The following is a 21,590-nucleotide window of genomic DNA, read 5'->3' as shown; positions in this document are numbered from 1 at the left end:
CACAGTTCTGTAATTGATCTGGGCTCACCATGTACAATGTTGCAGGAGATTAACATAAAAGAGTTGGAAATAGAAGAATGATATCAAATTCTACTAGCAATGCTAAATGAATGGATATGTGAGTAAGAGATTCGGGAGGGTGGAGAGAGGTCAACAGAAAGGCCAAATGGATGCAAGTTGCACCTCAGTGTATAAAAATGTAGATAGTACATTTGAGAAAGAACATGAGTGAAGTCATAAGGCAGTAAAATTCTGACGTTTGGAAGAATAAAGAGATCTAGGGACATCTATGGCTAGCCCTTTAAAGGTGGGAGTGCAGTCAGCAAGCAGATGGGATTCTGGGTCCTGTACATAGTTTGGAATTTGTACAATCATTGCTTGGCTATATTTGGAAAATTGCATGTACTTCTGGGTGTCTGAAGACAAGAAAGATAGAATTATAGAAAAGATAAAGTGAAGATTCTCTAGCATGAAACCACATTGTGAGATTGTAGTTATGAAGAATGGTTCAAACATTTGGGATCTTTACACAAGAACAGAGAAAGTTTAAGGGGGACATTTTCAAAATTCAAACAGACCCTTTCAGTCATGTGCAAGTTGGTAACAAGAAGGTGTAGACTGAGGGAGTGTTGCGAAGAAAACTAAGTGAGGAAGTTGGACATTTATTTAAGAGGGTAATTGGATAATGGAATTCTTCACTACAGCAGCTTTTAAAGCAAAGGCTATAATGCAATTTAAAAGAGAACTTGAATATCAATGTAAAAGGATACAGAGGAGGAACCAGGAATCAAATTAGCATAGACAGATGCAGGTATTCCATTTGTTCTTGGAACATGAGAGCATGGACAAGTCTGAGTTTTGTGCTCATCTTTTTTGCTCTGAGGACCAGTGTTAGCTGTTCATTTTGAGACAATTTCTTGCTGTTAGTCTTGACCAAATGACTGCATTGTCAACTCTGACTCGTGGGGAGACAGTGGCCTAGTGGTATTATCACTGGACTGTTAATTCAGAAACTCAGCTAATGTTCTGCCATAACAGATGGAAAAACCCGTCTAGTTCACTAATGTCCTTTATGGAAGGAAATCTGCCATTCTTATTCGGTCTGGCCTACATGGGATTCCAGATCCACAGCAATGTGGTTGACTCTTAATTGTCCTCTGGCAATTAGGGATAGACAATAAATGCTGGCCTAGCCAGGGATATCGACATCCTGTGAGTGAATAGAAAAAAAGGAAAGAGACTCAAGCTGCAGTCCAGGACTTCAGCGTATCATTTTGGGCTGATACTTTAGTGAACTGTTGAAGGAGACCTGTGTTGTGTACCTTCTGACACCATGTAAAACATTCTGCCACATCTTTTTATATGAGGAGCATTATATGAGTGAAAGGTGTTCTTGCGCTGGGTAATTTTGAATATTGATTTAAGCAGGTTGTGAAAAATGTCTCTCATTGACCTAGGGCTGAGCCTGTAAAACTCTGTACAAATTCGGGATACACTGTACTATTTGGGGTTCTGTACTATTTCAACACCTGATTATAAAATTGCGGAACTTGCCAGCACAAGGAATAGTTGAGGCCAATAGTGCAGATAAATTTAAAAGAAAGATGGAAAGCACCATGTGGGAAGAAAGGAATGGAAGCTCATACTGATAGGATTAAATAAAGTAAGGTGGGAAGGTTGTACGTAACATCAACCCCAGCACAGCCCATTTGGGCCAAATGGCTTGTTTCTGTGCTGTGTTGACCATGTAACTTTGCACTTTTAAAATCTTTGAGTGGTGTGCATGATCACATACAGCTTTCATTACTTGTGCCTTCAGGGATTTCCAGCAATGAATTTTAATGCATTAGCATTGGTTTATCAATCCCCTCTCCATTGTGTTTCATTTCCTGAAGGATATGCTGTCTCAGATGGTCCTGTGCATATTTCAGGTCAGGGAGCTTCCCATCACTCTCTGGAAGCCCATCCTCTCAAAGAATAATGAGAAGAAAACGGGCACAAACAAGTGTCACAGATTTTAAAGTGATTAAAGATGGTCACAAAGTTCATAACATTCCTATGTTTAGCAACTGAGCTTACTTTTGTCATGTGCTGCTGGATCACAATATTAGGCCTGATGTGTTTGTCGTGAGTTTTCAGTCTTCAGACAAATTTCCCATGCAGACTAACTGGTAAGGCATGAAAGGATGCCTTGTGTATGTGTATGCATGATCACATGTCTGTATTTGATACTGATAATGTTTGTAAGTTCTTGACTACAAGAAATTATATTTATTTAAATAGCAGAAGCAATATTTGAACTTGAGTTTTCAGTTTACCTTCAAAGCAAAACATTAACACTACTATCGTGATTATGTGTAGAATGTTAGAATTTACAGTCTTTTCAGTGATGGGATCAGTGTTCTTGCTAGTGATTTATATATTTATGTTGCAGAGGTGCATCAGCCAAGCAGATCTAAAATTACTCCCATTAAAATGCAAGCAGTTTAGCAACAGTGAAGAAACTAGTCTGATAACCAGTAACAAAAATGATCTTATCCAAAATTGCACTTAGATAAATTCCTGTAAAGTGTAACATTTAGCCTCCTTCACTTATCTTGGTTGTTAAACACAAGGCTAAAGGGGATGCAGTAATAATGGAGTACTGTTGTCTGCTAGAGCCTTGCAAAATTCTTTTTAAATTTAATGGAAAAAAAATTCTGTAGCAACATTTACATTGCTTTCTGGTTTGGTGGTCTTTGAAAGGAATCTGACAGGTAAACTTCCTGAAACTCCCTGTCTGACAAGATGTGATCTACACCCTTTAACACAGCACATATCACCAAAAACTGTCAATAGAAAATTGATGTCTTGTAGATTTATTTTCTAAGGTCTATTGAAAAAATGCTTTCAGGAGAGGGTTGCTGTAATTCTGCAGTAATTGTATGTAATATTACTAAGTTTATTGGTATCAATACACCAGAGATGTTTCATTGTGGTTGTAAGTTTTTAATATGACATTCTCAAATTCTTCCCATTGCCAGAGCTTCAGACTTGCATTGGTATTGCTCAAAGTCAAAGATTATGTTTAGAAGGATACTTAAGAATATTTTATTTTAAAACAAAGAATGGAATTTATATAGAGCCTTTCACAACCTTAACATGTCCCATAATGCTTTACAACTAATGAAGTACTTTTGAAGTGTGTTCACTGTTGTATGGAGGAAATGCAGCAGCCAATTAACACACAGCAAGTTCCTACACACAGCAATGTGCTAAATGACCAGATAATCTACTTTCTGTGATGTTGATTATGGGATAAGTATTAACTCAGGTCTAATGCTATTTGTGCCAGGAGATCTATTTTGTCCAGCTGAATTGGAGGAAGACAAGATTTTGGTTAAACAATTTAACGAAAAGGTGGCACCTCTGGCAGTGCAGCATTTTGTCAATTCTGGACTGAAAAGCCATCCTAGATTTTGTGTGGAATCCTGTAGAGCAAGAATTAATCCATGACCCTCTTAAGATGTAAGAAGTGACAGTTTACGGCTCCAAATTTACCACTGAAATCCATTGACTGCCTGCCTATTCTCAATTATCTTTCATTTACAAAATGTAGATCATTAATCATTAGCACTCACTATAGGGTCAAGAGTTAGAAATGAAGTGCAATTATCCTTGTGTTTTCCAAGCAGCCCTTGGTTTTTAGATTCCTTGGCTGCTGTTTAGCCAGCTTAAAGAAGAACAAACACAAACCAGCAAATGATCCAAACTTTGACACATGAACCTGCCTCAACGACATGCCAAGGCTATTACTCCCTTTAGAAATTTCAAACTTTCAGATCCATTCCTTTTTGAAGAACATAGTTTTAAGAACAAGCATACAGTTTCAAGCATTAAGGCTTACCTTTAGCAGTTGAAAAGTTGTAATTCAAGTATGGGTTGAAGCTGCTTCATTTGAGCTTACTGCCACAAGATAATTGCCTGTGCTTAATCATTTAGAGGGGTCAAAACAGAATCCATGTATGGGCACATCTGCAAGTCACTCACAGAGCCCCCAGGAGGTAAGTGAAATCAGGGAAATGCCATGATTCAGGGCCAGGCATAACAAATCCTAATAAAAGAGATATTCCAATAATGAATAAACCTATACAACTTTGATCTTGCTTGAGAAGTGGAATTATGTAAAGATTTAAATAAGTAATCATGAGATTTCTGATCCAGGCAGCAATGTTTAATTATGGTACATTCAGACCCTTAACACTGTAACAAGGCTTGCCTTCCTCCATCCTCGCTACTTTGACTTAGTAGTGGAACTGAATCCAAATGAATACATGACATAGTTTATTTACTATCCTTTGAAATTCATTTTCATCGATCAGACAGGTTTTTACTGAATTCACATTGGCATGCTTCAGGGTCTAAATTCTGTCCATGGGGGAATTCCACATGTTGGCATTTTCCCCTTCCTGAAAATGGCAAAAGATGTGATGAGATGGTAAATGATTGGGCACTAGTGACATACTTGCCCTTTTCTCCACACCTGACTAAGCCCTAGCCAAGAAGGTGGCACAGTGGTTAGCCCTGCTGCTCACAGTACCAGGGACCCGGGTTCAATTCCACCCTTGGACGACTGTCTGTATGAAGTTTGCACATCCTCCCCACGTCTGTGTTGTTTCCTCTAGGTGCTCCAGGTTCCTCGCACAGTCCAAAGATATGCAATTTAGGTGGATTGGCCATGTTAAATTGCCCATAATGTCCAAGGATGTGCAAGTTAGGTAGATTAGCCATGGAGTAGGGGGTAGGGGGTGGGTCTGGGTGGGATGCTCTTCAGAGGGTTGGTATGGACTCAATGGGCTAAATGGCCTACTTCCACACTGTAGGGATTCTATGAAGGCCCATTGGTGACACAAATGGGAAACCAGGACAACCTGCCTCCTGGTTTGAAGGTTAATCTGGGGGCAGTTGGAGGCAAGGAAGAGGCCTCTGAATGAAAGCCCCCCAGCCTTGCATTTGAACCCCCTTCTTCCCCCAGGATCCTCAAACTGCAACAAGAAGAAAACAAACACCAACTCATTGCTGGATCTCCTGAGGAGGTTTTAACTTGTTGCTGGCCTCTGAGTAGCCACCAGTTTTTGGTGACCTGGGACACTGATGTTGAGATGCGCAATGGATGGAGAAACTCTTCAAATTGCTACCTGCCAGCTCTTAGCGAGCTGATTGGTGTGAGTTAGCTCGAATGATCTTGGTGGTTGGATGGCGTGTTAGTCACCGCCTAATGTGGCTGCCCTCATTGATAGTCACAAAATGATGGGTCACGTCCATAGCGACTGCATTTATTCCATTCTTGGCTTTCAAATGGGGTCCCACATCCATTAAATTCTTTGAAACCAATAGCCTGAAATACCACTCCGTGTTAATTGATCACAAAATAATAATCAGCTTTTTTTTGTCATGATCATTTCAAATATATAACTAGTATGGAGGTGATAGTGAAGAAAAAACAAAAGGTGTTTATTAGTTTATTAATAACTTTTCTTGCAAGATCTGATGGTTAATGGAGCCAAGCAGTTAATGTGAGTGCAGTTTTCTTTTATCAAGAAGGGACTTTCTTGGAGAACTTTACTTGCATATAATTATTGAAAGATTGTCAAAAACATGTGCTATGACAGTTCTACAAAGAAATCCATTATAAAACGTGAACATGCTTTTCAGATATCTAACAAAAGTTTATTACTGATTAGGAGCTATACAGTTCTGAAGAGACTCCCTGCAGTTCCCACCCCTCTGGGAGAGAATTACCATGGGTTTAATTTAACCTCCGGTTCAGTTGCACACTGTCAACAGGTACCTTTTAAAGCTTGCAAATGACCATCTGCGTTTGTCAGTGTTTTCTCAGGCACTGAGGAGATCTCTGAATTTGCTGATCAGTCTCTCTGCATTTAAGTGTGGAGATGAGTGACACTAGGTTGCCCTTTTAGGAGCTGCCTAATGTGTAGAGTGTGTTTTTGCATCTATTTGTTAAAGACCAGAAGCTGTTTTTAATGGACATAATGATCCCTGGAATTACCCATGGATGATGACCACCCAATGAGGTGACTTGTGACAAAGGTCACAACTGATTGTGCATCAAAGGCAATATGAAGGCAAGATGCTCCTTCTCCTTGTAGCAATAAAAAAGCCTTGTATGAACATCAAGGGAGGTCAGCTGTAATCTCTCTTCTGGTATTGATACAAAGCCTGAGGTTTAAAGACAGTAATGTCACAATAACCTATTTAAAATTAATGGATTACCATTTCTACTTCATTGGCTATGGGACCTCATAAGGCAGCAAAAGGTCCTATAAAAATGCGTTTCTTTCCCCCATTAATTTATGGTTGGAAAATCTTCGCCACAATGTCCAGTTTTGCACAGAGTATATCCCACCATGAGTTAACAGAGAAAGGGAACAACCTAGAAGAAGGAAGTAATAAAATGAAAAAGACATATTCATTGAATTTGAGGGAGAAAAAGGAAGATGCTATATTTTCAACAGAAAGAAGGAAAAAGGTTTCACAACAGAATTAAATTCTAAGTATGCTCAGACACAAGTCTGAGTTGTTCCAAATGTCAAAAAGTTCATTTTTGTGCCTTTTTTTCTCCACTCTTCTTGCAGCAAGAACTGTTCAGAGCTCAAAGTTCTGGCACAGTGGCTCAGCAGTTAGTACTGCTGCCTCACAGTGCCAGCGACTCAGGTTCAATTCTACCCTCAGGTGACTGTGCAAACTCCACACACATTTTCCCTGCATGTGCATGGTTTTCCTCTGGGTGCTCCAGTTTCTGCCCACAGTCCAACATGTGCAGGTTAGGTGGATTTACCATGGGAAATGCAGGGTTACAGGGAAACGGTAGGAGGCTGGGTCTGGGTGGGATGCTCTTCGGAGGGTTGGTGTGGACTTGATGGGCCGAATGGCTAGCTTCCATAGGTAGGGTTCTGAGATGATGATATGAATTAGCATCAGCTTGCCCCCTCAACAGTGCTGCATTCAGTAAATCAGGGCTGATCTGATTACTCCATATTCCTGCCTCGTCTCAATAACCTTCTATCCCTTTATTTATCAAAAACCTCTGTTGTAAAAATATTCGAAGACTCTGCTTTCACTACCTTTTGAGGAAGAGGGTTTCAAAGACCCTCTGAGAGGAAAAATAGTTATCCTCGCGTGTCTTAAATAAGTGACTCCTTAGGTTTAGGTTCTAATTCCAGATTCTCCCATAAGAGGAAACCTCCTTTCCACAACCACCCTGTCAAGACGCCGCAGGCTATTTTGGTAAGTCACCTCTTGCTGTCTCAACTCCAGTGGGTACAAGCCTAACCTAATGAAACAACCATCCTATTCCAGGTATTAGTCTTTAAAACCTTCTAAGATCTGCTTCCAATGCATTTTCACCCTTCCTTAAACGAAGAGACCAATACTGTACACGGTAAAGTTAAAGTAACTGTAGTCCCATCAGACCATAAAGCCACACTCTCATGAGAGATGGCGGATGGTCATTTAACCTGAGCTAACTGACCCCCTAGACACACTGCTCCAGGCATGTTGATGTTGATCAAGGACAGGACAGCAACTGCACTGAATTCACTTGTTGGAAAGTCTGCAAGGATTCACCTGGGGAAGCCTCTCCTTTTACTCTGTGCACCAGCAAAGACAATAGACATCTCTTCCTTCTCAGGTATTGCCTCAACGTAATTAATTTAATGGATTAAACATCCCAAGGAACTTCACCAGGTATTATGATTTATACATTTGACATGAGACATAACAGAAATATTAGGAACGCAAGCTTAGTGAAACCTATAAGGTTTAAGGAGTATCCTAAAAGAGAAGATGGAACTGGAGAAGTTTCAGAAGAGAAATCTAAAGCCTAGAATCGAGTCAGCTGAAGACATGACTGCCAATGTTGCAGCAATTAAAGTCAGGGAAAAGCAGAGGGAATATTTGAGGAGTGTAGATATCTTGAAGGGTTGTGGGGCCGCAGGGAAAGGTCATTACTGAGGGATGGAAGCATAAGACCATGGGGGAGTTTGAGATAAAGGATGAGAATTTTAAAATCACTGGCATAGGAGCCAAGGCTGCAAACAGTCTGGTTCAGCCTCATACAACATGGAGAAGGAAGGATGGAGTTGGGGAATAATGGTTGTGGTGAGGTTGCAAAGCCTACAAACAACAATGAAGTAACGATCCAGAGAGTTTGTCTTTGTGATGATGTAGAGGAAGAAATTCTTCACCAGACATGAGGCAGAAGGAGAGGTAGACAGTTCTGCAAGTGAATCTCCTACAATTCAATAAGCGAATACAAAAATACTGTTTTGAATTCTGAGGAAGGGTCACTGGACCCGAAATGTTGACTCTGATTTTTTCTTCATAGATGCTGCTAGACCTGCTGAGCTTCCAGCAACTTCTGTTTTTGTACAGAAATACTGTGATGGTTAAAGACTGTGCTCTCATATTTAGACAGAAGACAATGGGAGGATCATTTAAGACTAATTAGAAACTATTAAGTAAAGTTTAGAGGTACACATGAATGCATTACATTAGCTAGTAATGATGTTGATATTGGAAAGTCAGAACTAATAAAACAACATCCTTATCAATTGAGTCCAGAGTGAAAAAATAAGTTCAGATGGAAACAAAGTTTTAATTCATGCTAGAAAGCCACTTGCCTGAAGCAGCTGGAATTCATCAGTCATGTTCGTTCCTGAACTGGATGGGTGAACCAGATTCTGTCTAGGTAATGTACAGTTGAATGTGGCCAGGAATATAGATTTGTACTTGACTTCGCAATTTTAAAACTTTTTTGATACAGTAGGTAGTGCCTCATCGTTTCTAAGATAGGTATTGAAACATATAAGACCCTGAGGGCTTGACCAGGTGAATGTCATAAGGATAGTTTCCTCTTTTGGGAGAATCCAGGACTAGGAGCCATAGTTCAAAGCTAAAGGGGTGCTGATTTAAAACAGGGAAAAATAAACTCTCTTTTTTTTCTCCAAGACCGTTATGAGTCTTTGGAATTTCCTCCTCAAAAAGCAGTGGATGCTTGATCTTTAAATATTTTTAAGGCAGAGGTTCTGGATTACCAAGGGGATGAAAAAAATATTGGGCATAAGCAGGAATGTAGAGTTGAGGTTAAAATCAGATCATCCATGATCATTTTGAATGACAGAGCAGGCTTGAAATAGCCTACTCTTGTGCCTTGTTTGTATATTTGTATCTATTGAGGAAATATTGGCAAGTGCCATTAACATCAAGGGCTAAATAAATATCCACTTTTGTTACACCAAATGAGTTATACCAATGTTGAGTGATGCCATTTTGTTTAAAGAATGCTCTCGCTACATTCTGGAGGCTTATGAATCAAGTCATACCTGAGGTTTGTAATTATGTAGTTTATTTAATTGATGTTGTGGTATATAGCAACATATGGGAAGAAGCATATGAGACCAGTAGAAGATCTCTTTAAGCAATTACTATTGGCTGGCTTAGTAATAAATTTAGCCAAAAACTAATTTGTGAAAGCAAAAACAACTTATCTAGGACATATTGTAGGACAAGGACAAATGTTGCCTAGGACAGCAAAAGTGAAGGCTCTAATGTAATTCTCTGTTCCTAAAATTAAATGAGAAACTACGACATTTTTAGAAATGTATTGGTTTTACTGGAAATTTGTGCATAACTTCAGTACAATATGTATCTTCAAATGAATTTATTAAAGAAACAAGTAAAACTGGTATGGACAACAGAACACCAGGCAGTATTTGAGAAAGTAAAGGCAAACTTAATAAACAGAATCGACTTGGTCACCACCGATTTTTTTTCCAAAACTTTCAAAATGGCAATTGATGCTAATGACTTGGAGGTAGGTGTAGGTTTGTTGTAGGATGATGAGTCAGGAATAGAGAAGTCGGTCGGTTTAATTCCCTAACAAACTAAACCAGCATCAGAAGAAATACTGTACTTTGAAAATGAGATTTTGGGATTATTATTTGCTCTTCAACACTTTGAAGTTTATGTCTAACACAGTAACAAGGGAACATTAATTTACCACTGGTTTTCATTGAAAATTTTAAAACTTGAAATGTGAGACAAGTCTGATGGAGTCTTTTGTTTCAACTTTGTAATGTGAAGATTATTTACATCACTGGAAAGATAATATAATGGCAGTTTTATTGATCCAAGTGTAAAATTTTGGAAAAGGTTTAAGGAATGCTTAATTATATAAGGTTGTATAATGGGGAGGAAGGATGAATGGTTGTAAGCCTTGTGTGTTGTTGTTTGTGTATCATATGTTTTGTGAAGAAATACTCTTTTTTTAAATTGTGTTTCATGTTATAAGGTTGGAGGCTTGTTTTGTTTTAACTTGTAGATCAAATGAGTAAAGGACTGATTGAGAAACCAAGCATTATTGAAGGGCTTGCAGTACTTTTTTTTTTGAAAAGAAGCTACCAGCATTTAATGTAAATGCTATTTATACTGTTGCTTGTTCAACCAGTGGGGGAGGTTTAGTTGCAGACGAACTGGCAACAGCAAAAAAATTAGATTTAGCCGGCACTGTGTCACAATTTGATGTATGATAACCAGTTGTTGATGACAAAGACCTTCTACCTACCAACAACTATGTGATTGGGTTTCAGGAGGCAAACAGCTTATAGGTAGGAATGAGAAAATCGGAAGCCTTCAGATCTTTAGAAAGTGAGATGATGCCTTTCTTTCTGTACCAAAAGCCTGACGAGAACCTGTTTATTTACCCTCGCCAGTCTCTGTAAGCTGTAATTTTTAACCTAAGAATCAGAAACTTAATAGGTTGTGAACCAGTCACTCTGTGATTCCTGTAGATTAGAGATCAAGGGATGACAAGTCTTGGTAAGCCAACAGGATCTTCACAGGGAAGCCAGTGTACAGCGACTATTGAACAGCCTTCCCAGCCTTTCCCTGTAGTCATAATACTGGTTTGTTTTGTGTCATCTGCATGTATATGTAAGGGGAGTTTTATAAGAGAGTTATGGTTTTAACTAGCAACATTGTATGTCAACATATTTTTTACCTGTAGCTAGAATCTATTTATAATACATAATATTTTTTGTTAAACAGAAACCTGGTCTTGACTTTCTCTCAACTAGAATGAAGACAGGTAAATTAGGAAGTTTTGCATCCATTTATAAAGTCCTTAACTTCTGGGAATAGTGGGGTTTGATTTCCAATGCATACACAAGTGAGAGGGGGGCATCGGAATGTAAAGGGCAGTTCTTGCTTTGCAGGATATGAAATAGCTGGCCTCTAAATAGCAGCTTGAACATCATAAAGTCCTGGACACAGTGAGAAAATAAAAATGCTTTGCTAAAAAATAATGGAAAATCCAGCCTATTGAATCCAAATGAAAGCAAGTTATGATAAATCTTTGAAATTCTGGATTGTCCTCAGCTGGATGATTATGTCCACTTTGGGGCATAGAGCATTAAGAAGAATGTTATGGCTTTCAAGAGGGTGCAACAAAGACTTATAAAATGGTTCCAGGCTTGAGGAATTTCAGTAACATGGATAGATTGGAGAAGCTTATGTTATTCACCTTAGAGAAGGTAACTTTCAGTGGAGATTTGATTAAAATTTTCCAAATCTTCATGGGTGTAGACAGAGGAATTAGAGAGCAAGTCTGAAGTCAGCCTAAATCAGGGAACAATTCTTCACTTGTTGGAGTTATACACAAAGAAAAGTGCTTATGTTTATTAGAGTCAGATATGTTCAGCTTCAGCATGTTGCTGTGGGAGTTCCTCAGAGTAATAGCATCAGCTAGCCATCTTCCAATGCTTCCTTTCTGCTCTGTCTTTCAACATAAAGGTCAGAAGTGATAATATTCACTGGTGAAGGCCCAATGGTTACACATTCATAATTTTTCAGATGACGAAGCAGCCTGTGCCTGCATGCATACACCTAGATTACACCCAGTGTAATGGCCAGAGAGCACAGAGAGAAATCCAAAGGAAATTGTATCCTCTACTGTATGTTTGAGTTTAATTTCTATTTCTTTTTAAAAAGACAACCTTGCTGAACTTATAAAATGACCAAGGCTGAGCACATGAGCACATGATCACATTTCCAGGAGCTTCTGAATTAAGACATTCCAACTATATCTGACACAGAGGCTAAAGATGAGTCATCTGTTTCAAGCCAGCTTTGGAAGAACATCATAACACATTATGCTGAAGCAAATGCTAATGTTTTTCCAAGCACCTTGTCACCTTGTAATGAAAACCCTAATGGTGGAGTGATAGCTACTCTGTTAGTTTAATTACTTTCCAATTAGCCCACTGAATTGGTCCATGAGCACCCAAACTGCTGGTCTTTGTCACATGTCTGAAATCTAGGTTTGTTGAATTGCTTAAATATACAATTCTGGGATTCTAAGTGAGTGGATGTTTGACTCCAGAGAGAAAGCAGGACTCCAGATTGAGTTGGCAGCTTGCCTTGGAGCCTCCGGTTGTGTCTCCAAGTTGTTGGCTAGAAAGAAGCCTATACTTGTCTTGAAAGAAAGAGCAACCACTGGGTCCTGAAGAAACTGGTTATTAATACCTCTGGGGTTACCAAAACTCATAATTCAAAGTGTTTCCCCTCCTATCTTATCTTCCTTAATTTCCCGCATGCCCCTGAGTAGAGAAACAACTTGCTACATTCTGAATGTTTTTCTTCTTAAAAGTCTTATCCTTAATTTCATCTTAAAGGGTTTTGGTGTGGGTTTATGTCAAAATTGTAATCTGAAAGTCTGGCTTTGGGAACACACTTTAAGCTACGTCAGCAAGGGACAGAATTCAAAATAAAAAGGATTAATCAATGAAAATCTCACTGTCTTGGACTTAGAAGGGGAAAAGCAATCACAATTCAAATTCACCCCCATTTGCCATTTGTCCATGACATCAGTCAATGATATTTGTGCCACAAGTGCCTTGCAATAGCCACCTCCAAGAAGAGGGAATCTAATTTCCTCCCCTTGTTATTTAATGGCATTAACATTGCTGAATTAGCACTGCAAATATCCTTCAGGTTACCATTGACTAGAAACTGAACTGGGTCTACTACATTATGTAGTGTTCAGGGAGGTGTAGATTAGGTGGGTTACAAGGGGACTGGTCTGGGTGGGATACTCTAAGGTTCAGTGTGGACTTGTTGGGCCGAAGGGCCTGTTTCCACATTGTAGGGATTCTAAGACCCCAGTCAAACTCCTAAGATCTTCATCAAACACTGACATGGGATCTTTTTATGTCCTCTTAAGAAGCCAGATAGCTTAATAGCTCATTGAGAACTCAGCAATTCCAAATATGCAATATCGTATCAGCATTGAGCAAGGAATGAGGCCTGAACCCTTGATTTCCTGACTCAGGAATGAGAGTGCTACACGTGAGTGAAGAGCAACATAGGATGTGAGATTGCAGGGCTTTGCAATAACGTAGTAGCTTTCTCTTTGTCTCTTTCCCCCCACGGAATATCCTACTTTTTTCTCAGTGGATTCCAAGGAACTCATGCTCTCTGGGATATCCTTGTACACCTTAATACTGCACTAAACAATTTTTAAAAATATGTATCTCAAAATCAAATGAAGTTGCCAGCTATAAATATGATTATATTTGATATGATTATAAAGTGCAGGAAATACCTGCAGTTTAAGAAACTACCCCCAGGAGTGTCAATTTCAGAGTGATCGATTTCAGACTCCAGTCGGTCTCTTACCTGACTAGAGATTTCTTTTGCTTTAATGGACCATTCAAGGAGCAAAGCAAACTGCTGCCAATGCATCAACTCTTAATGAGGTTTGCAAACAAAATACATTTGCACGGACCTTTTTTACTTGCACGTGAAACCTGGGTGTTTTCAGGCAAATATTCATGGTGGCAGCGATCAAATTTTATAGTCACTGCCAGTATCCTACTGCAGACTTTAAAAATGCTGAAGTTTATGACCAGACCTATGACTAAAACTCCACATCTTTCAAACCATATCTGGCAGGGTTGACTGTAGACCTGAAAGTAAGCAACTGTGAAGAGGTCCTTGGAACCAAACACTTAATTTCAAGAGAAGCAACATAATGACATTGAAAGTGTGTGATCAGTATAGACTATGTGTTTTGTTTTAATTCTAATCTGAGATGTGAGTGAAGCTGGTAAGGCTAGCATTTGTTGTTCATCCCTAGTTACCCTTGAACTGATTGGCTCTCTACTCCATTTCAGAGGGTAGTTGAGAATTTTCCTTATTGTTGTGCATCTAGAGTCACATGTCGGTCAGATCAGGTAAGGACAGCAATTTCCTTCCATAAAGGACACCAGATATTAGCTAAAGGAGATAGAATTGGAACAGTCTTTTTTTTTAAAATTAATAGTGGTTATATAGTTCCCATTTGACTAGCTTTTAATACCAGATTTTACTATATTCAAATACTATATTCACCATCTGCCATGGTGGGTTTCTAACACATGACCCCAGAACATTAGCCTGGGCTTCTGGATTAGAAGTCCAGTGACAGTTCCACCACATCATTGCCTTTCTGCAGTTTGCAAATAATTGGAAAACTATTATCACTTTTTCATAAAAGATGCCCTTTTCATTGCCTTTATCCTTTCTTGGGTTCCTGAAGTGAGTTGTACAGATGTCTACAATCAGCGTGGCGTGTACTACGTAGAAACATTTAACACCATATCTTATGGTTGGGATGATGCAACTCTCAGTTCCTGCCCTCAATTCATTAAGTGATGATCTCCATAATCCAGTTGCTTTGTTTCTGCTCTGTCTCAACAGTAACCCTTAATGAAAATCAAGATTAGTGCTCCCACAGCAGTGGCCAGCAGGCTAGCTGTCAAATGTTTATAGCTAGTCTTCGAGAGCTTTCTCTTGGGCTTATTAGCAGAGGGATTAAATCAAAACCTTCTGATTCAGTAACAAGTCTAGCTTATACATTATCATTCACAGGTAACGTTTTGGCAGAATTTATTTACATGGCATTCCTAGCTGCACCATGCTTATTAGATTGATGCCCTGACTGGATAATTTTTCTAGATAGGCAAAGGTTGGTGAGGGGACAGATTTGCAGGAAATATGTGCCAGTGACCTTTTGAAACGCTGGTGCAACAGAGGCTGTGTTTGGCTAAATGAAGGGGGTTGGGGGGGTGGAGGGGCAGGGCTTGCATATAAAGTAGTGATGGGAAACCAAATTTGTGGTTATAATGTCCCAAGTTGACTAGTGTCCATAATATTGGCCACGGACTACATGTACTGAGTCCTGAGGTGATTGCTTTTTGTACTTGTTGCCGTCATGTCACCTGCTGCGGCTGTAAAAATTAGCCCAACCTGAAGTTTCAATTGAGGATTGCCTGAAGCAGAAGGTATTCTTGACTGCAGCCTGGACAGCGGACATTCACTATAGGTTGCTGTCTTCCTTGCCATTGTCCACCCGTACGTAGATTGGGTGGAATGTCTCATGACTCTTCAAGGTTATGTTTTCAGTCCCTGTGGTGAACGGTGCAAGCCATATTCCATCAGACACTCAGAGACAGTACATTTCACCTGGGAAGTGGCAGTCTCAAGTAGAGATTGTTATACTCAGCCTATTCCAGTTGGCCCTGTACGCACAGCTATGTGTTTTAGCCTGAGTACATGCAATCAACTTCCCTTACAACTGTCCTTAGATTCACTTCTTTCTCCTCCAAGAGGAAACACAAAGAATTCTGCAAATGAATTTCTATATCCAGATCATTAATTATAAAGTTTAAAGAGTGTTTGCTGTCAAAAATTGAGCCAAATAAACTAAAAATGCAGAAAACACCCATCAAAGATAAAATCCATAATAAATTACACTGTTCTTTCAGTGAACTCTTTCGGTGCCTGACCAATCATGTCTATTAAATTGCTGAGGTAAGAGCTGTGATACTTTCCATTGAGAAATTGGAGAATTGAACTCGATTCATTTAGCTTGCTATTACTGTTGACTAGAATATTTAACTTAAAGCCTTGCAATCTTGTTGATGAGCATTGTAATAAATCACAACAAATGGGCAAAAAGGTTTTCCATCTAATGTTTTATAGAATTACATGGAATATACAGAACAGAAACAGGCCATTCTGCCCAATCAGTCTATACTGGGTTTAACAGCCAATTGGAGTTCTTCCAGCCTTCACCAACTTAAACAAAAAACAGAAATTGCTGGAGAAACTCAGCAGGCTTGACAGCATCTATGGAGAGAGAAACAGAATCAATGTTTCAGGTCCAGTGACCTTCCTTCAGTAATATCTCACCTTGTTAGCACAGTTTGCTATTTACTTCTCTTTTGCTTATCCAGCTTCCTCTTAAATGCATCTCTATCAATTGCCTCAACTACTCAATGCACCATCATATTCCTCACTCTCAGCATTCTTTGGGTAAAGAGATTTCTTCTGAATTGCTGATTTAGGTTTCTTGGTGACTATCTTAAAAAGATGGCCTTGAGCTTTGCACTTCTGAAATAGAAAAGTGCCCTTGGTTTTTGTCCCCACTTTCACTTTCTTTGCCATTTGGACTGATCCTGCCATCTTCAAAACATTTCTTAAAGTTCTTGTACTCCTGTTTGTGCTAAACAGGGATTTCGATGGCAAGCTGCACACTGAGTTATTAGCTTTTGTGACAGTTCCATTGTACCAATTAGCTTCTAATCTGAAAAACCTCAAGTAAAGCTTTATATAGGATTTTGTTCTCCTGTTTCTATGCCTGGTGTATGGGGCATTTCTGATCAACTGATCTGCATTACTTCATAACAGTCCCCACAGGCGTGGGTTGTTCCCAGATCTGTGAGGTAATATTGAATTCTGACATTTCTCTGCCTTGGGAAATGATCAGGGAGGGTCTTCCAGTAAATCCTTCCAGTATGTCCGGGCTCGCCCATTCACTTTCTCCTGCTCTTTGCTTTTCATTTCTGTAGCTGGCTCTGAACCAGCACAGGCCTTCTTCCAGCTTGCTGGAAGAGGAGAAGCTGGAGTTGAGACTTTTCCGTGACCCCAGCGTTGCTATTTTACAATCAGCCAGCAGCAGATGCAGCTAAGGGAGCGTTAAATATTGTTGCACCCTTTCCTAAGATGTAGAACATACTTGAAGGCCAGTTTCAACAACAACCGATATTTATATAGTGCCTTTCATGTAATAAAGCAGGTTGTTGGATGTAGATTGGCCCAAAGGCTCCTCAGTGAAGAGGAAGCTCTTAACGAAAAAGAAATTTCCTAATTTTCTGGTGACAGGGCATCAACTAGGCAAGGGGAAAATCTCAGGGAATTGTAATAATTTTGAGTCAGAGTCATGCAGCATGGAAACAGACTCCAGTCCAAACAGTCCGCACTGATCATGTTCCCAAACTAAACTAGTTCCACCTGCCTGTGCTTGGCCCATATCCCTCCACATCTTTCCTAATCATGAACTTACCCAAATGTCAATGCAGTGAAGTAGAAGTTTGTACAGTACTAAGTGCCCTCTTGCCTTGTATTCTGTTGTAATGTCTCCACAATTGAATTGTCCGGCTTGGTGAGGGAATAATGGCCAACTGGGTGGTAAACCCAGGCACAGCATGAGGCAACAGCTTCAGGAGTGGAGGAAGAAACCTTTTAACGTTTTTTAAATAAATTCTGTTAACTATGTTCATTAGGGGCAATCTGTGAATGATTAGCAGGTAAGGGAGGCCAGAGAAGCAAAAAGAAACCTCGCATTGACAGTTTTGTAATACACAGGAGACACTGCTCTTTCACACCCATGTTCAGTTCCCAACCTTGTCAACATATCACTGCAGCTATGATTTTTACCAGACGTTTCTATTCTAACTTTGTGAAAGTTTGAAGAACAGAGTCATGGCCAAGCGTTGCTTAATATACTCACTAACATTGGGGGGTGCGGGGCTGGGCGGACAGTACCAGTCTTTTAAACAGCGCTGTTGTAGGCAAACTGCTGAAGACATGAATGAATCATAAACGATGGGTCGTGGTCGGCTTTTTTAATTTAAAAAATATAGTTTGTTCATAAACATATCTTTATCATACATAGTCCCTAAAGCAGTTTGGTACTGTACAGTAGCATATGAAGAAACAAACAAACATTGAAGTTTGACTCTATCTAGCAAACAAACCAAAAGTGTTTCTTACTTGTACAAGATTATATTTACATATACTTGAGGCACTGGAAGGGTCCAATAACCGTATGGTCCCCCATTTGACTTTGGCAGAAAGACCTTAGACAGTGATCTTTCCCCACTGCATCTTTGCGGCAGCTGCCCCCAAGCTTCAGTGCACCCCCTCAGCACATTGTCCTGACACTCTCAATGAGCCAGGCTGCAACACCTGTCGAGGTCAACTCCTTGTTCTGTTTTGGGCAGACCAAAGAGGGTCTTTCACTAAGTTGACGGCCCTCCAGGCACAATCAATGTTTGTCTCGGTGTGCGTTCCGAGGAACAGACTGTAGAGCACAGAATCCTGCGTCATGGAGCTGCTTAGGACAAATCTCGACAAGAACCATTGCACCTCTCTTGTCTGGTTAGTGCAGAAGTGAAAGAGGAAGTGAAATGGAGAAATATGGCAGCTGGTACAGTAGCCAAGCAGCCCCAAGGAAAACTTACTGTTGCAGTGTGGTGGAAATCGGGGGTAACAGCTTTTGATAACCATGACTGGCATAAAGATTCGTGCAACCCAATAGTCATGAATAAATCAGATAACACAGTTCGGAAGCACAGGTGCTATGAGATTTTACCGTGCCCAGTGATTACTAATGCATTGAAACAATTACTGCAACATCATCAGCTAAATTGCGTCAATGTTCCAGTCAGTGAGCCAGAATAGCATTTGTTATGCAAAAACATTTTGTTTTAGATACACTGATGATCTGTTAAGCAGTACAAATAAGCCACAATTAGCAAATATCCTATGGGGTTCCTCACCGCCTCATGCTAAAAGTGTTATCAAGGAACAGAAAACAGAAAATGCTGGAGAAAAACAACAAGTCTAGTAGCATTTGCGGAAAGAGAAACAGAGTTAATGATTAGGGTCGGACGTAACTCTTTTTCAGAACCCTCTAGCATTTTCTGTTTTTATTTCTGATTTCTAGCATCATGATATTTTGCTTTTAATAGTGTTATCCAGGACATTGCCTGACAGTAACAAAGCTATTGCAATTTCCAGCAATACTTTGAGGTGGGGAGCAGGAATGCTAGGATCCAGGGCGATTGGTTGGAAGCTCCCATGGTTCTGGGAATGTTGGGATAGACCCTGGAGTCTAGATTCCTTGAACAAGGGAATGTGGAAGCATGCGGAGAGAAAGTTTTATACATGATATAGAGGCTATTACAGGCTACATTTGAAAGTTTCGTTTTGTAAACCGTTGAGAAAGTACTGGGATTCAGGGGTGTGTGCAGGTTATAGGTAATCCTGGAAACTCAAGGCTGAAAGTCGAGTTGGGCAGATTGGGGTCAGCAGAACTGGGAAGTAGTGGAAGGGCCGAGTTATAGCAGTTCAACTGGACAAAGGGTACAGAAATGAGGTCCAACCTGTGCTAAGTACCACCTGTCCATCTGGACAATCCTCTGCCAAACTTGCCTTTAGCTCATGGTTGTGCATTGAGACACTCCATCCCAACCTCCCTTCACAGGATTTCTCTGGAAGATTCCAATTTAATATTCTGAGTGAAAGCCATAAGCTTACCATCAAATGACTGAATTTGATGAATCTTTGGCTCAGTGGTTAGCCCTGCTGCCTCATAGCACCAGGGACCCAGGTTTGATTCCAGCCTCCAGTGACTTTCTGTGTGGAGTTTGCACATTATTCCCGTGTCTGCGTGGGTTTCCTCCAGGTGCTCCAGTTTTCTCCCACAAACCAAAGATGTACTGGTTAGATGGATTGGCCTTGCTAAATTGCCCATAGTATCCAGGGATGTGCAGCTTGGTGGGTTAGCCATGAGAAATTTAGGGTTAAAGGGATAGGATAGGGGGTAGGTCAGGGAGGGATACTCTTTGGAGGGTCAGTGTGGACTCGATGGGCTGAATGTCCTGCTTCTAGACTTTAGGGATTCAATGAGTCTATGAAAGTAAATTTTCATAAACAAACAAAAAGTTATCTCCGGGAGTTCTCAACTGTTTGAGTTAAGCAGCTTCTTGTGTTACAATATTTAAAAAATCCTTAACTTGTAGAAATTTTTCTTTGAATTTTCTGAGATCTAAAACGAGTAATATTTGAGAACAGTGCAGTATTGTCACTAAGTTTTCAGTATGTTTGCACCAGTATATTATAGGAAATGCCCACAGTGGGCCAATATATTTTGTCTGAAAATCTTAGCACATAATATCAAACTTGCTCCAACTCTGCATGACTGATTATTGTCTGATTTGTAACAACCAGTAACTCCATGGTTGTGTTACATATTGGAAAATGCTTATGCCTAATACGACATGCATTACAAATGACAAGTTCTATGATTGTAATAGATGCATTTCCTCCATTTACTCTGATGTGAAGATTACATTTCAATAAAAGTTGAGTGACAACACTGACCTTTGTGTCTCAAGTTGACCTTGTGTCTCAACTGGTGCACAGTTTTAGAGACTGGATACATTATGGAATTAATGGGGAAAGGACATTGTTGGAAAGATACAAAGATATTTTTCTGGACTTTTTGTTTGAAATACAATATCTATATTGTAAACTTATAAGAGGAGTACTGTGACTGTGATTAATTCTGTTTGATGGAAAGGTTATCTTAATACTGCATTTTTTTTTTTTTTGAGATGCTGTTTGTTTGAATGTGTTATAGTATAGTCAGTCATAGTGTGTTTGCTTCGAGCAAAAGAATCCTAACTTCCTGTACTGCTGTAGCTGGCCTTCGAGCTCCATGCATGTCTGTACAATATCACAACCTTTTAAGTCTGCCTGCTTTGGCATGGTTTCGGAGTCTATTCAAACCAAACAGTGGCTGGTTAGAAACACTGGGATTTACAACAGTAAGTCTCTTAAATATTATTAATGGGGTTAAAACAGAAAAGATAGAGTTTATATTTGATTTGCACAAAACATCTAGGACAGAGAAAAGATTAACGTACAAATGATAGAGAAATGTGATTACTTCTTCATGTTCGGTTAATGTAAACATTCATTTTCTTTCCCTGCCCCTCTCATTTTCCTCTCTCTTTCCTCAAAGACACTGACACAAGCTTTTTTTTTAGATTAGGCCCAAGTGGCTAATGCTTTATACCTTTACTAACATAAAGAGTGAGTTAAAGGGCAGGAGGCTCAGCAGTGGACTGTGGAATTAGGTCCTCTACTTCCCTGATATATCTTGTTCCTCATTTTCTGTTGGCAGATAGTGATCTGCAGTGGGAGCCATGGCTGAATTTTGCTCTCCCTCTGAGATTGTTGACTATTTCCTTTTTAACAAAGCAATTTTTCTCAGAATTTTGTTCATGTAGCTAATAAACAATCCAATGTGTAACTTAAACCCAGGCTGTATTGAACCCAAATTTGTGATCATTTACATTAATTTTTCTGATTTTGTGTGTCTGTGTCTGTGTCTGTGTCTGTGTCTGTGTCTGTGTCTGTGT

At 39.7% G+C, this 21,590-nt stretch overlaps 1 protein-coding gene across 2 annotated transcripts in view; it reads left to right on the top strand.

Moving 5' to 3' along the window:
• Positions 1-21,590, top strand: part of acap3a (ArfGAP with coiled-coil, ankyrin repeat and PH domains 3a) — a 315,834-nt gene that overhangs the window by 2,303 nt on the left and 291,941 nt on the right. The window lies entirely within an intron of this gene.

The sequence above is a fragment of the Rhincodon typus genome, chromosome 31 (assembly GCF_021869965.1).
Source record: "Rhincodon typus isolate 14 chromosome 31, sRhiTyp1.1, whole genome shotgun sequence".
Classification (NCBI taxonomy): Eukaryota; Metazoa; Chordata; class Chondrichthyes; order Orectolobiformes; family Rhincodontidae; genus Rhincodon; species Rhincodon typus.
This window is presented reverse-complemented; position numbering and strand designations above follow the sequence as displayed.